The following is an 8,184-nucleotide window of genomic DNA, read 5'->3' on the forward strand; positions in this document are numbered from 1 at the left end:
CACCCATTCAGTAGTTAAGGGCTGGGTAAGAATTGAGGCAAAAGATGGCCTAGTTTGTCTTCATAAAAGAATCAGTTTGGGAGTAGAAGACTCTCAGTTTTTATGAGAAGATGGAAAGGCAGCTATGATGCAGTGGAGAGAGAGAACTGGCCTTGGAGCTAGAAAGACCTGAGTTCAAGTTCTGTGTCTGATAACAGTGACTGAGACAGACTCTGAGACTGGCAGACTCTGAGACTGAGACCTTGACAGGTAATTTAACCTTTCAATGTTCTAGGAAACTCTCTAAACCTATAACTGCAAAGAACATGCTGGCTTGCATGGTAGAAGGAGTTTCATATGCCAATGAAATGACAGTTCCAATGGCATCCCCAATATAAGGGTATTTTGGAATGATATAAACAGAATTTATTCCAAACAAAGAGAAACTACAGATACAAATTGCTTAAGCTCACAAGAGTTTGGTTTTTAAAAAAACTCTAATGAAGCTAGAAATGGTCTTGGGGAAATTTTCTAAGATAATCAAGGGATTGGGGCAGCTAGGTGGTGTACCTAACTAGGTCCTAGAGCACTGGCCTTGGAGTCAGGAGGACCTGAGTTCAAATGTAACCTCAGACACATAACAGTCACTGGCTATGTGACTCTGGGCAAGTCACTTAACCCCAATTGCCTCACCAAAAAAAAGAAAAAAAAATCAAGGGGATGGAACAGTTTACATATAAGAGAAAGCCAAAAAGATTAGAACCTTACATTATGGCTCTGTGATAACCAAGGGTATGGATTAAGCTCAAACATTTTTGGTCATCAAATCCTTAAAAAAGTTGAATTGGGAAGGATACCCTTTCAAGTTTTGTCATGGAATCATAGAGCAGGAAAGCAGACTGATGATTGATTGACTTGTTTTACTGATGAAGACAGTAAGACCTAAGAAGTTGAAGTATGAAAATAAACTGGGCTGTTTCATTAGATAGATTGTGAATTCCTCTCACTGGAGTGCTCAAGCAGAAACTGGATACCCAATTATCTGGAATGCTTAATGTCCTCTTACTGATCCAATGGAAAAAAAAATATTGTTAATTTAGATCTATGTTGAATGAAGGTTATTTACAAGTAATTAAAATTTAAATTCAAAGCTATACTATTATCGGGAGGCAGTATGTTTTAAGAATGAGTTTGTTGTTATTCAGTCATTTTTGAATCGTGTCTGACTGTTCATGACTCCATTTGGAATTTTCTTGGCAAAGATACTGGAGTGGTTTATCATTTCCTTCTCCAGCTCATCTTACAGATGAGGAACTGAGGCAAACAGGGTTAAGTGACTTGCCCAGGGTCACACAGCTCGTAAGTGTCTGAAGCCAGATTTGAACTTAGGAAGATGAGTCTCCTGGCACTTTATCCACCCTACCACCTAGTTGCCCCCAAGAAGGAACTTACTAGTTTTATATATATGCTTCTAAGTATAAGGTATCAAAAAGCATGCACCCCTGAAGTGGATTTCATATTGTACTATGAAGACCACAAAGTTAAAGAGCACAGTAAAATGGTTTCAACAGTGACCCTGCAATTAAGACCCTCACTAGCTTGACACCAGAGTCCCACTAAAGAAAATGGGGTGCCCCATACAATGCCATTCTGCCTTAGATTCATATTGTTCGCTCTCTATTTACTTCCATCACATTGCATCCTTACAGCTCAGCCCAGCTCTGCCTGCATTTGAGGACAGATAAGAAACTTTAAATCACAAATTAGTGTTGTAGACAATGAGGAATGAGTGGAATGAAAGCAAAATAGAAAGCAAACAAAAAAAAGAATCCAATCATGACACAGAAGAAGAGAATAATTCCATAATATCTATAAGCAAAGCCTTAAAGAAAATAGCTTGCAGCACATGTTCAACTAGAATTCCTGGAAGAGATGAAATGAGGTTTGGTTTTTTTAAGAGTCTAAAATGTTTTTATAATAACAATGAGAGTAGTACAAGAAAAAAGTGGAAAAGAGAAGAGATATGGATGAAACAATTGGAAAGAGAATTAACAGCTTGGCATAAGAGGTACAAAACCTTGCTCAAGAAACAAACTCCCTGAATATTAAAACAGACCAAAGTGAAGACAATGACATCGTGAAACAACAAGAAACAGTAAAACAAAGTCAAAAGACCAAAAAAAAAAAAAGAATTTCTTCTTTTTCTTCTATGATAACTCAAAGCAAAAACAACTGACCTGGGAATCAGATCAGAGGGATAATTTAAGAAAAAATAGACTACCTGAAAGCCATAACAAGAAAAAAAAAAAGGTGGGGGGCTAGACATTATGTCTCAAGAAATCATAAAAGAAAATTGCCTAGTTCCTTTAGAGCCAGAGGGTAAAGTGAAAATAAAAAGAATCCACTGGTCACCTCCTAAAAGAAAGCAAAAAATGAAAACTTCCAGGAACATTGTAGCCAGAGCTTCCAGGTCAAAGAAGAAATATTGTAAGCAGCCAGAAAGAAAGAATTCAAGTACCAAGAAGTCATGGTGAGGATCAACACATGATTTAACAGCAAGTATCCTAAAGGAGTAGAGAGGCTGGAATATGATATTCCCAAAGACAAAGTATATAGGCTTACAACAAAGAATGATTTACCTAGCAAGACTGAGTATACAGAGAAAAAATGGATCTTTAATGAAAGACTTCCAAGCATTTCTGATGAAAAGACTTGCATAGAAAATCTGAAGTATAAACAGAAGTCAAGAGAAACATGAGTTAAACATAAGCAAACAATCATAAGGGACTGAACAAGGATAAACTCTTTATGTTCTAATATGGGGAGACAATACATGTGCCTCCTCAGAACCTATTAGATGTCATAGAGGGAATGCCTAATTAGACAGAGGGCCTGAGAATGGTTCTAACATAGAAGTCTTGATTATCCTAAAAAAAAAAAAGAATGGAAAGGGAAAGGAAGAGGAATATACTGGGAGAAGAGAGGAAAAGGAAGGATGAGGAAAATGATCTTACATAATCAGAGTATATAAGTAAAAGTCTATACAAAGGAGGAAGAGGTGGGGAATAGGTGAGCCTTGAACCTGATTCTCATCTGAACTGGTCAAAGAAGGGAAGAACACACACATATGTACAGAGGTGGGTACAAAAATACATTTCATTCAACAGGGAAATAATAGGGAAAGGGGAGAAGGAAGATGGAGGAATAAGAGGAAGAATGGATCAAGGGAGGGATTAGTCCTAAGCAAAATGAGCTCTAACTAAGGAGGATGGTTCTCAAGGAGCAGTTTAGAAGAAAAGAAAGAAAGCATAAGAACCTGTGATTGGTTGTAGGATGAAGGAAAGAGAAAAGGGGCAGGGAGCAGAAGCAGACTGCATAGAACAAAGAGCACTAATCCTAAGCATACTCTTTCTTCTTTAAAAAGAAGGGACAGGACATCAATTGGGGAAGGGCTGAGCAAGTTGTGGTGTATGAATGTAATGGAATATTATTGTGCTATAAGAAATGATGAGCAGGCAGACTTCAGAAAAACCTGGAAAGACTCACATGAACTGATACAAAGTGAAGTGAGCAGAATGAGGAAACATTGGTACGATGAATAACTGTGAAAACTTAACTCTTCTCAGCAATACAAATGATCCAAGACAATCCCAAAGGACTTATGATGAAAAATGCTATCTGCCTCCAGAGAAAGAACTAATGTTTTCTGAATACAGACTGAAGCCTACTATTTTTTACTTTCTTTCATTTTTGTTTGCTTTTTCTTGCATAAAATGACTAATATGGAAATGTTTTACATGATTGCATGTATATAACCCATATCAGATTGCTTTCAGTCTCAGGAAGGGTGAAAGAGAGGGAAGGAGGAATAGAATTTGAATTCAAAATGTAAAAAAAAACTCCAATGAATGTTAAAAATAATTTTTACACATAATTGGGGAAAAACAAAATATTTTTTAAAAGAGGCAGGAAACAGATAAAATAAAAAGTATGAGAAGAAGATGGAGTAAACCATATCAAAAATTACTAAATGTCAGTGGGATAAACTCACCCATAAAATAGAAGAGGATAGCAGAATGAATGAGCAAATGGAATCTAATAATATTTTTATTTTTTTACAATAAACATGTTTGAAACATAAAGACTCACACAGACATAAAATAAAGCATGGAAGAAAAATCTATTATGCCTCAACTGAAGTAAAAAAAAAGGCAGGGAGAGCAATCACGATCTCAGATAAACCAATAGCAAGAATAGACTTATTTAAAAGAAATAAACAGGGAAACTACATTTTGCTGAAAGGTATCATAGAAAATGGATTAATAGCAATACTAAAGATGTGTGCACCAAATCACATAGCATCTAAAAATTTAAAGGAGAAGTTAAATAAGAAGGCTGGAAAGGCAAGAAGGGGTAAAGTTGTAAACAACTTAAAGTGCAAAACAAAAATTTTATATTTGATGCTGTAGGTAATAGGTAGCCACTATAGTTCATTGAATGGGGGAGGGCGGTTTTAGCTACACTTTAGGTAAATCACTTTGACTGATGAGTAGAAGACATGTTGGAGTGGAAAGAGACATGAGAGAGGGAGACCAATTAGAAGGTTATTGCAATAGTCCAAGTGGGAATGAGGAGGGCCTGAACTAGGGTGGTGACTGTATGGGTGAAGAGATGGGAGATATATAGTAGAAATGTTGTGAAGGGAGAAATCACAAAATTTGGCAATAGATTGGAAAAGACAGAAAGAGAAAATCCAATCAAAATAACTTCTAGAAGGTAAAAATGGTATTTAGGAGTCTAACTACCAAGACAACACAGGAAATGTATCAGTGGAAAAGATATTAATGAAGAGGAATTACCATCTGGTTTGCTACTGCAACTTAAAGCCCTTTCCATTTACTTTGCAGCTGAAAACTTCCACATGCGTTTTTCCCCCATTAGAATATGAGTTCCTGGGGCAGCTAGGTGGCACAGTGGATAGAGCACCAGCCCTGAAATCAGGAGGACCTGAGTTCAAATCCAGCCTCAGACCAAACACTTGACACTTACTGGCTGTGTGACCTCAGGCAAGTCACTTAACCCCAATTGCCTCAGTAAAAAAAAAAAAAAAATGTGAGTTCCTTAAGAGCAGGGACTATCTTACTTTTCTATTTGTATTCCCAACCCTTAGCACAGTAAGAGCTTAATAAATGCAGTTTGTAAGTTCATTCATTCATTTATTCATTCATTCATTCATATATGAATATGATTGCAAAACATCTACATTTAAGATGTAACCTGGCCAGTCCTTCCATTACACAAGAAGAAAGACAGACTTAAATAATTGGAGAAATATTAATTACTCATTGTTAGACTATGCCAATATAATAAAATGACAATAGCACCCAAATTAACTTACTTGTCTACTGCCATACTAATCGAACAAGCAAAGGATTACTTTGTAGAACTAGAAAAAATAATAGAAAAAATAATTTTCATTTGGAAAAACAAAAGGCCAAGAATCTCAAAGCAAATAACAAATAATGGTGGAAAAGAAGGGAGCCTCACAGTAGCAGATCTCAAGCTATTATACAAAATAGTAATTATCTATATTATCTGGTACTGGTTAAAAAATAGAAAATTTGATCAATGTTGTGAAGTGAGCAGAATCAGGAGAATGATATATACAATAACAACACTGAGAACCAGCACCCCAACTTTGAAAAATGTAAGAACTCTGATAAAAATGAAATGACCAACTACAGACAAGCAATAATGAAACATGTTGAGGGGCAGGTAGCTGGCACAATGGATAAAGCTCCAACCTTGGAGTCAGGAGGACCTGAGTTCAAATCCTGCCTCAGACACTTGACACTTACTAGCTGTGTGACCTTGGGCAAGTCACTTAACCCCTATAGCCTCACCATAAATAAATAAAATAATAAAGCATGTTATCTACCTCCTGATAGAGAGGACATTTAAGATTCAGAATAAGAAATAGATTTTTAGGCATAGTCACTGAGAAAATTTTTTTTTTCCTTGACTGTTACAACATGTTTGGTTTGTTTGTTTTTTTCTCTTTAAATTTTGGGAGAATAGTTGAGAGGAAGTCTAGCAATAGGAATGTCAAAAAAAAGAAAGAAAAAGAAAAGAAAGAGATAATTAAAGCATTTTTAAATGTACAGAAGACAGAAGGAAAGTCAGACAAGCAAGACAGCTTTGAAGGTTACATGTTGAAGTTATGATATACTTAAAAGGAAAAGCAAGCTGTACATAATAGAGATTGTTTCATGTACAATTTTCTTTTTCTGTTCTACTTTGTACATGGAAATAATTATTTTATTTAGTATTTGGTAAGTTGAAAATAAAGAAAAATAAAATTGAAAAACACATTTATATGCTATGATTTGTTAAATTGCTCCCAAATCAATAGATATCACTTTGTTTTCCTTCTTTTTTGTTACCACAAAAAAATACAGCTATAGATATTTTGGTATGTGTGGGTCCTTTTTGGTTGCCTATCATATTTTTGGGAGTATATACTTATTAGTGGGCCAAAAGGTAGGAATAATTTAGTCACTTTTCTAGCACACTTTCAATTTGTTTTTTTTCTTTTAAAAATTTTCTTTTTTTATTACAAACTTAATCATCAACAAATGCAAATGTTTTAATATAGAAAGAGTAAAAAGAACATTGTATCTGAAACTGTAAACTTCTGTTGCTTATAATTTTAAAGTGTATATTAAGTTTAACAAGGTGGTAATAAAATTACCTTATTTGTCTTTTCAACTGCCTTTTGTTTTTTCTGCATATTTTTCAATGTTTTACTGATATGTTTTTTTAACCTCCATCACTACTCATTACTCACTTCCGCTGCCTCCCATTTCAATTTGATTTACAGAATGGTTTGATTAATTTGCAGAGTCACCAATAGCCACTTAGTGTGCCCATCTTCCCCCAGACAATAAGTCAATAAGCATTTATTAATTGCCTACTATGTTTCAGGCTGTGCTAAGTGCAAGGGATACAAAAAGAGGCAAAAAACCAGTTCCTGCCCTCCGGGAGCTCACAGTCTAATGGGGGAGACAGCAGCCAAACAAATGTGCATGAACAAGATATATGCAAGAAAACCAGGAAATAATAGAAGAGGGAAGGCACTAGAATTCATAGAGGTTGAGAAAGGCTTCCTGTGTAAGACTGGATTTTAGTTGGGACCTAGAGGAAGCCAGAGAAGCCAGGAGACAGAGATGAAGGTGGAGATCGTTCTAGGCATGGAGGACAACCAAAGAAAATGCCTGGAGTGAAGAGATGGAGAGACATGTTTGTGGAACAGCCAGGAGGTCAGTGTCACTGTATTGGTGGAAAGAAAGATGTAAGATGGGAAAGGTGGTTGTACTCTGTGTGTGTGTGTGTGTGTGTGTGTGTGTCGGGAAGGGGAGGGGGAGGTGGTTGTTGTTCGGTCGTGTCTGACTCTTCATAACTCCATTTGAGTTTTTTTGGGCAAAGATAATGGAGTGGCCATGTCAGAAGATCTGAGCTCAGGGGCTGTACTACTAACTAGTTGTTTGACCTCGAGCGACTTCATTTAAATTCTATGAGCCTAAGTCATCTTCAGCTATATTCCCCCTATTCAGTGAAGCACTCTCCTTTCAATCAAATGCAATAATATTTGTAAAGGGCTTAGCACAGTGTCTGGCTTACTATGTCTGGCACATAGTAAGTGGTTAATAAATGCTTGTTGACTGGCATTGATTGCATCCACTTGGAGGAGGGTGGGGGCGTCAGGCTACACTTCCCCTTTCTCCCCCACAACGAATCCAGACTTGCGTGAGACCAAAGCTGAGGCCCCGTGATACGAAAGGTCCAATCCCACCCTGGGCCCCCAACAGTTGGATAGGTTCCTCCTAATCTGGCTCCTGTCTCGTTTTTAATGCCTGCCACTGGGCACCAGGAGGCGCTGCAGCTAAGCCCAGAGCAGCAGGCGCGGCTCGCAGCGGGAGGCCACACTTGAGGATCAACAACCGGCCAATGTCTATAGCGGGGGTGGGCGAAGTGGGAGTGAGAGACGGGGTTGGGCAAGGTTACCCGATTATGCCACTGAAGGGAGGGATAGGGAGAGTCCGGTGGGAGGAGTCGGCGCGGTGACGTCATCGAGGGAGGGCGGGGCCGTCCGGGGCGGCGCAGCGTGTGACGCCTCCGCCGCTGTGCCGGGGTTAATGGGAAAAG

This window comes from Vombatus ursinus, unplaced genomic scaffold, assembly GCF_900497805.2.
Source record: "Vombatus ursinus unplaced genomic scaffold, bare-nosed wombat genome assembly UNPS02014811.1, whole genome shotgun sequence".
Taxonomy (NCBI): Eukaryota; Metazoa; Chordata; class Mammalia; order Diprotodontia; family Vombatidae; genus Vombatus; species Vombatus ursinus.